The sequence below is a fragment of the Rhagoletis pomonella genome, unplaced genomic scaffold, assembly GCF_013731165.1.
Source record: "Rhagoletis pomonella isolate Grant_MI unplaced genomic scaffold, Rhpom_1.0 Rhpom_scaffold_01665, whole genome shotgun sequence".
Lineage (NCBI taxonomy): Eukaryota > Metazoa > Arthropoda > Insecta > Diptera > Tephritidae > Rhagoletis > Rhagoletis pomonella.
In genome coordinates this window covers 33,027-40,578 of record NW_023460219.1, presented here as the reverse complement: position 1 = coordinate 40,578, position 7,552 = coordinate 33,027, and the positions used below count along the sequence as shown (strand labels likewise).

Below are 7,552 nucleotides of genomic sequence, written 5' to 3'. Positions count from 1 at the left end.
AGAAATAGAAAAATTTCTCTCAGCGGTTCTACCTTCTTATTTTTTTTATCAGGATAATAACAACACCGGCACAAAAAAGGGCTGTGTGCTTCTAACGAGACCCACATACCGACATTTCGACCCGGTAAATCCGAATTTGAGGTCCGTTGGACTCGCTCACCCTCACGTTAATTGCGAAAAATGGTATTTTCACACCCTTTTTATTTCTTTGCAAAAAAAAAACTCATTCATGTCCCAAATTTTTTTTTTCAAATACCAACACATCTTAATTCAACATGGAATGACACGCCTTTATCTTACCTTCCTCTTTCATACTTTGAATGAGCTTATTCGCAAAGAAACTAAAAGGGAGAGAACACACCTTACCAACGATACCTCATTAGTCTAAATTGGTAAGGTTTTGGCTGAGTTATTCAAGTTTTTCTTAAACCAGTCTTTGAAAACAAGTCAAAAATAGCATCAAAAATTTCATTATTATGATTCCGTAGACAAATTTTTCTAAACTTTTTAAGCTTAAACTGTTTAGTAATCTGAGGTATATTTAAAAAAAAATATCTAAAAAAACTTTTTATTAATAAAAAACTCAATTTTTGGAGGTATTTTCAAATCGGTCCAGTTCACGTAAATCTTAATATTTTTGCTAGGTATTTTGGTGTAAGTCTTAAAATGTAATAGATTTTATAATTCCAGTGGAAAACAGTACCAATTTTTTTTTTTTTTTGATGGGGAGTGATGCAGTCTACTGTACATAAGTTGACTATGACTACTGGGCCGTGCTATCAAAGTAGCACAATGCCACTAAGTGCATTTTAAAATTTTCAGGCAATAGCCTCATGCGATTATCGATTATATTTTTTGTTGTTTGTGTGAAATATTTTATTTTTATCGGTATTTTTCTTTTAATCAAAACATGTTGAAATAAAAGTGAAAATAAAAAAAAATGGGCTAGCAAAAAATTTGTGCGATGAACGCGAAAACCACCGGTTAGCTAATTTTTCAAAAAAAAAATCCAAAAGTATTTTTTGTACATTTTTGATTTTTATTAATTTTTTCTCTTCAAATACAACATTTTTTAAACGATATTTCGCATTTTTTTCGTTTTTGTTTTTAATTGTTTATTTTTGTTAATGCAGTATAATTTCATATATTTATATATAATTTTTTTTTTTTTTTATGCTAAATGGGCTGCATCTTCAGCTCATTTAAATATATGTTTCAATTTATTTTTAAGATTATTTTATTTTACTGCGAAAAGTTTTTTCTCTTGTTTACATTGCGCTTATAAATTTTATAACATTTGCGAAAATTCTAAATCTTTTTTACATTATTTTAAATTAGAATATTAAATGTAAACATATTTATATAGTAGCATAGAAATAAAGTCTTATTACATAGAATTATAATAAATATATGTATTTATATTCAATACGCGTTCTTAGTGAAATTAAATTATATACTTATTTCAATTCTACTCATATACATACATAGTTACATACAGTTTAGCTTTAGGAGGTACATTTAAAAAATAAAAGCGGAGGTACTCTAGCTTGAGGGTCTGGAAACTTTTACTAACTAACCAAAGAAGAGCTGAAGCTAATCTCTTAAGCAAATGAGTTGTTATTCATGTAGATATGTAATAATATGAGTGAGAAGTAGGTTCATATAATATCTATGTACATACATACATACATATGTACATACGTAAATATTTCGAGTTTGTAAATCTTCCATGCAAATATTAACTCTTTATGCAGAAATAAATTTTATAGAAGAACATAACTTTCTGATCAAAATTCCGATACCCAAACCTTGTAAAAAGAAACATTCTCATTTATTAGAATACTTTCGCAACTCAAAAACGGGATTTTACTCTTAAAAAGAAGGAAAATATACAGCCTCATTGCCAATTCCATGCGAATAAATAGTATGAAAAGCGAAAATTGTATGAAAAGCGCATTGCTCGTGCCTCAAAAAGCTTCGAGGCAAATTAGTCGCGAAAATAGCCTGGAAAAGTCGTTCGCAAGTTTCGAGTTGCCATTTTGGTCAATAAATGTTTTTATCAAGTTCTAGGAACGAGGATACCGAACATTTCAGTCAATGAAAGCAAAAACATGTATCAACAATAGTTATCGAAATCGACACCGGTGATGCCAATTCGGCACCAAAATAAGGGTGAATAATTCTGCCATTATTGCGTGTCTGATATTTTGTAATTTGCATCACATCACATTGAAATCTCGAAGGTCCTCGAGAAATGTGGAAACGGTGCAAGTGTCTTTAAATGTTCCTTATAGTTCCTTATAATGTATTATGTGTAAAGATTTGTTGTGTCTCTCCACAACTAGTTAAGTTACAGTTGATTAAAAAATCGATGCCCACTGACGCCGCTGAGCGTCTTGGAGACTACTCAAAAATTTTGCTTTGCGAAACACATTTAGACAATGCTATTCTAGAGAAATAAATTTTCAAGGACTGGACTTGCAATAACGAAAATATTGTTTCATTCGAAAAAGCTTTTGGGACTACTTGTACTTGTCTTTTTGTAATTACCTAACTATGCATAATGAACCTACTAAGGCAAGCGAATAGCAAATTATGAAAACAAGTTAATGTGAAAAGTATAGCAAACCCAGAGTCCAAAATTGGTAATCTGCCTATTTTTTGCATAGTGGTCAATTTTTTTTTTTTTTATGCTGCGAGGCCAATCGCAAGGAATGTAAAACTTAATTTGCGGGTTTTAGAGTCGCCGCCATCTTGAAAACAAGAGTGGTAAACTTTTCAAAAGTCTGTCAAACACAAATAAATGTGAAACAAAATGAAGTGACAATCGAAGTACGTTCCCACGACACGATTTATATCACTCCAGCACCATTTCAAAAACCTCTGGGGAAGTTGCATGCTGTTACAACAACAACGGCAATCGAAATATGTATGTATGTAATATTGTATAGTCTTGATTAATATCGCAATAATTGGTATTATCAGTACAAATTACCACAAAACAGCGTTCGATAACTACAAAAAATTGCCAAAAAATCAAAAATTTGAAGGGCAAAGTATTACCCATCACGATCTGGAGCCTATTTTATAAAAGTGACTGTTTCATACACGTTTGTAGGCAACTGTGAACATTTTTGGAAAACGACAGTGATAATATTGTCGACAATTGTGCTGACAATTGTCACTCTAACAAAATTGTCGCGACAATGGAAACAAAACCAAATAGCTCCGCCGGAAAGCTTTCACCGGAGAGTTTTGTAAATTTATTTATATGGTAATTGCGCCCATTTCATTACTTTTCAATGATTTGAATAGTTCTTAAAACTAAAATAATGCAAATGCAATATTGCATATGATTTACATATAAATTTCATATTACTGGCGACAATTTTGTCAACGAAATCATATGATTGTACTTTTTGTAAACAAAATAGAATTTTATGAAATTTGGATTTTAAATACACTGGCGATCAAAACTAAGTGAAGGTTTTTTTTTATTTAATACTTTTTTTTAAATATTTTTCAATTTAAAATTCTTTGTTATTTTTTTTTTTAAATATTGTTCATGCTTTAACCAAAATTCTCACTTTCCTGGTTGGTGTTTCCGACAGGGCAGGGGTATGATGGCGTTGTGTCGGTTGTCTCCGAACCAAACCAGAGATGACGGAAAATCGTTCCACAACATATCTTTAACCAGAACCTTAATTTTACACTTATAACTAAAATTTCATGAACACTGCATACCCAAAAATTTTACAACAACGCAGATGAAAAATTCTGAATTTTTCTATATTTCATATAAAGTTTAAAACTTTAATTTATATGGCTTTAGTTACAGTATGAACAATATTTTTATAAAACAAAATAACAAACTAACTTTAGCTTGAAAAACATTGTTAATATTACAAAAAAAACACCACCTGTCACGCAAACGGCTTCCCTTTAAAACTATTTGACGTTTAGAGGCGGCTTAAAACGGCGGCCTTATTTCATTTCTAATTATTTACAAACCATAAACAAAATTATTTAGATTCTCTTCAAGTACCTTTCTTACAACTGATTGCAAAATTTCAGTTTGTCAATTTTTTGGGTTTCTACGCATTTGGGAAGGACTTTTCTTATGCACTTGTTGTTGTAACAGCATATAAATTCATATGCTCTTGCTTTTGATTGCTGGTTAATTTTGCATTTGCGAATTTAGACTTTTTACAACGTTTTTAGTATTTATTTCATTCAAATGAAACGTTTTACGCAAATGTTGAAAATATTTTGATCTAGCTGTATGCATCTGTATATATAATATATAGTATGTATCTGTATATAAGGGTATTTTTATTCATACTTTGAAACTAAATGATTTGTGTCAGTGTATATGTATACGCAAATTTGTTTTTTTTTTTTATATACATACCTAGGTTCACAATTAATTTGTTTGCTTGCTTATTTGTTTCTTGTTGTTTTTTTTTTTTAATTAGATATTTCTTTAGTTTACTGAACTCATCCGCATTTTACATTACTTTACAATAGTGCAGCACCTTGTGGCTGTTCACTTCCTTTTCTACCGTTCGCTTCTTCGTTACCTTAACTTATTATGTTGTGTGCGAGTTTGTCGTTTAAGTTTTCTTTTCTTCCACTTCATTTGTATCGTGCCTCTTATTTTAGCTTTTATTTAAATTTTGAGTGCAATAACATACAATGCCCCAGTCGCAATTAAATTTGTCAGGGGATTTGGCCTGGGCTTCTTTCTGCTTAGATTCATCGCTGTGAGTCGAAGCCCGCAAACCTAATTTTGGTTTAACTTGCATTTGTTCCTCAAAAAGGCATGCTAAAATAAAGGCCCTGATCGGGGGCCACTCGCAAACTCTATAAGAATCTGGGCGGTCCGGAATTGTAGGTCCCAGGAGGGGGGATGTGGTGCTGGCGAATGTTGACCTTGACGCAACATGTCAAATGGTGAATTCGAGCGCTGCATAAAGTGGTGATAGTTGCTAGGTGGTAGTGGGTGCTGAAAACCAATAAAAACAGAAAATTTTCATTAAATAAAGGATAATTAATGAGAACTAGGTTTAACTAGGTAAAGGAGTATAACCCAGTTCGAATTAAATTACATGAAATTCGTTGTTGGAAAAAATATAGCAATTTTTTAAGCAAACAGAAAAACAATAATATAAAAAAAAAATTAGAGAGTCTTCCCATTGAGCTTGGTACTTCAGCAGCTTTCTCCGTGAAATTTTTTATAGAATTATATTTTTAGTGGTCTACCGACAACCAAATTATTGCAAAGCCAAGCTTAATAACTTTTTTTAACTTACCTGCAAACCACGCAATCCCAGAGGTCCAGCAGCGCCAGGTGCTCCTCCTCCCATTATATGACTCGGCCCATCTCCCAAATCTAGTTGTAGACTTTCGTGTAGGTCCCCGTTGTTGCCGTTATTGGTGTTGTTCGCCAAATGCAACTGACCTAACGATGCCGTTGCCATCGCTACATCGGGCATCATATCCGACAAATGTCCACCGTTACCCCCCTCGCCACATGCAACCGCTCCCCCACCCCCCTCGGCTCCAACATCGATCCCCAGCGCACTGCCATGCGGAAAGCGATAGTCACCTTCTGTTATTAGTGCGGGTAAATCGCTACGATGATGTACTGAAGCTGAAAGACGCGCGTAATTTGCTTGTAGAGCACCACCGCCGCCATTAGCCACATTTGTTGGCATGCCTCCTCCAACGCTGCTGCCCAAACCCAATAAACCGCCTGGATGTTGTCGGGGGAAAGTTAAATTTCGGCTATAGCATGGTTGTATACCTTCGCCTCCACAGGTAGATGATGCAGCCGACGATCCCATCGATGTCGAGAGAAAGCCACCAGGCGTAGTTAGTCGTGGCACGGAGCATGCAGCGGCGGGAGAAGGAGGAGGCGTTTGGTCATCGTCTTCGATGAGATCGGGATCAGTTTGAGTGGTCGAAGTGATGCCAATGTCGTCAGCTATAGTAGTTGCGACGGATGCGGATGCAGCTGCCGCATTCTGATTGCTCAACAATGATGTCTCTAGCAGGTCTGACACCGCATCCGGTAAATTGAATTCGCGTACTACACGGAGACGTATCTGTCGATCAATTTCATGTTTGGATGAAAGCGGCAGCAGCAAAGCACGTTGGCACATGGGCGACTGGTGCAATTTGTGCTCGCGTTTGAGCAAAGCTGCTAACGTTTGTGTGTCAGGCGGCGGTATGGCGGCAGCTGCGGCCAAAATATTTACGCTTTCTTTCCCAGTTACAGCCGCCGCGGTGGATACACTAGGTTTGGCCGCTGCGTTTATGCGAGATACCATGTACAAAGTGTCGGGAATGTCGGGCAAGTGGCGTGATCGCCGCATGCGCATCAGCTCCGCTTGATGTTGAGATGACGCCATTCGATCTTCAAGCAATACCTTTACTTCTTCAAAGTACGGCATGAAAAGCCGCGGCCGAACAAACAGGCCTTGGTTCTTTCCCCCACGTATCCAAGCGTTGACTCGCAAATTTTCCCGGTCGTCACCGATCATATGAGAAGGTGGCGTACTCACAAGCCCCCGACGAATAGCTTGTGCGAGCACTTCACTATTGGGCGGCAAAACGTGATCCATACGAACTAATGGCAGCAACTCGGAGAGAATCTCCCGTAACTCAACGTCACTTAGGTCGCGCTTTTTCACGCCTTTTCTCGTCACTGAATGCGCTGTGTGTGACAAAATATTTGGTTCACGATCTTCCATACGCCTTATAAGTTCTTGTTCTCCCCATTTAAGCACAGCCTGCAGCACCTCTAACTCTGATGCTTGCAAAAAATTACTCTGCAGTACGTGTATCAGCTGGGACTTGTCCAGTTGGTGTAGCACCGGTGAAGCGATTACTGCAGAAAACTCCTCCCTAAGGTACTGGCACGCTTGCCGATACACCCAAGCGGAACCGTGTGGCTGCAAATTGAAAATTATTACAAACACTTAGTAGACCTGATTCACAATATAGAAATAAAACGTCTACGGTCACTTCTTGTTTTTTTGAATTGTTATTATGTAGCTATGTTTAAAGGAGATACATATGTCAGACAAGAAGCTTTACAATTTCCTTCCCGTTTTCCACAAAACATATACACAATAAGGTCCAGTTTCTCAGTGCCAGTTTAAACTTTGATTACGTAAACTGCGTTTATCTAGCCCATCTGGCTGACATTTGATTGGCTAATCTTAGTTTAAACCAGCCAGTTCGAGCGTTTAAACCATTGTTTGCGAAATTTGGAGTTTACTGCACGTCTATACCTGCTATGGGCGCTCACATACGAAACATTGTAGGAGATAAGTCCGTAGACCTTCTACAATATTGCAAAAAAACACTATTTTTTGGCACTTTGACCTCGTTTTTCTCAAAATCTGGAGCTGATGGAAACTTTATGCTTACGGATTCGTAATCAGCACAAAAAAGTCTATCAAAAACAGCTTTAACTTTTGCCGCAACAAAATGACTGTTGCCTTGTGTAATCTTTCTCAATTTGAAACGCGATCGTATCAAAAGT

At 36.2% G+C, this 7,552-nt stretch overlaps 1 pseudogene; it reads right to left on the bottom strand.

Moving 5' to 3' along the window:
- Nucleotides 1-4,457: 4,457 nt before the first annotated feature.
- On the bottom strand, nt 4,458-7,326 carry LOC118752578 (annotated as a pseudogene).
- Between the last annotated feature and the right edge of the window lie 226 nt (nt 7,327-7,552).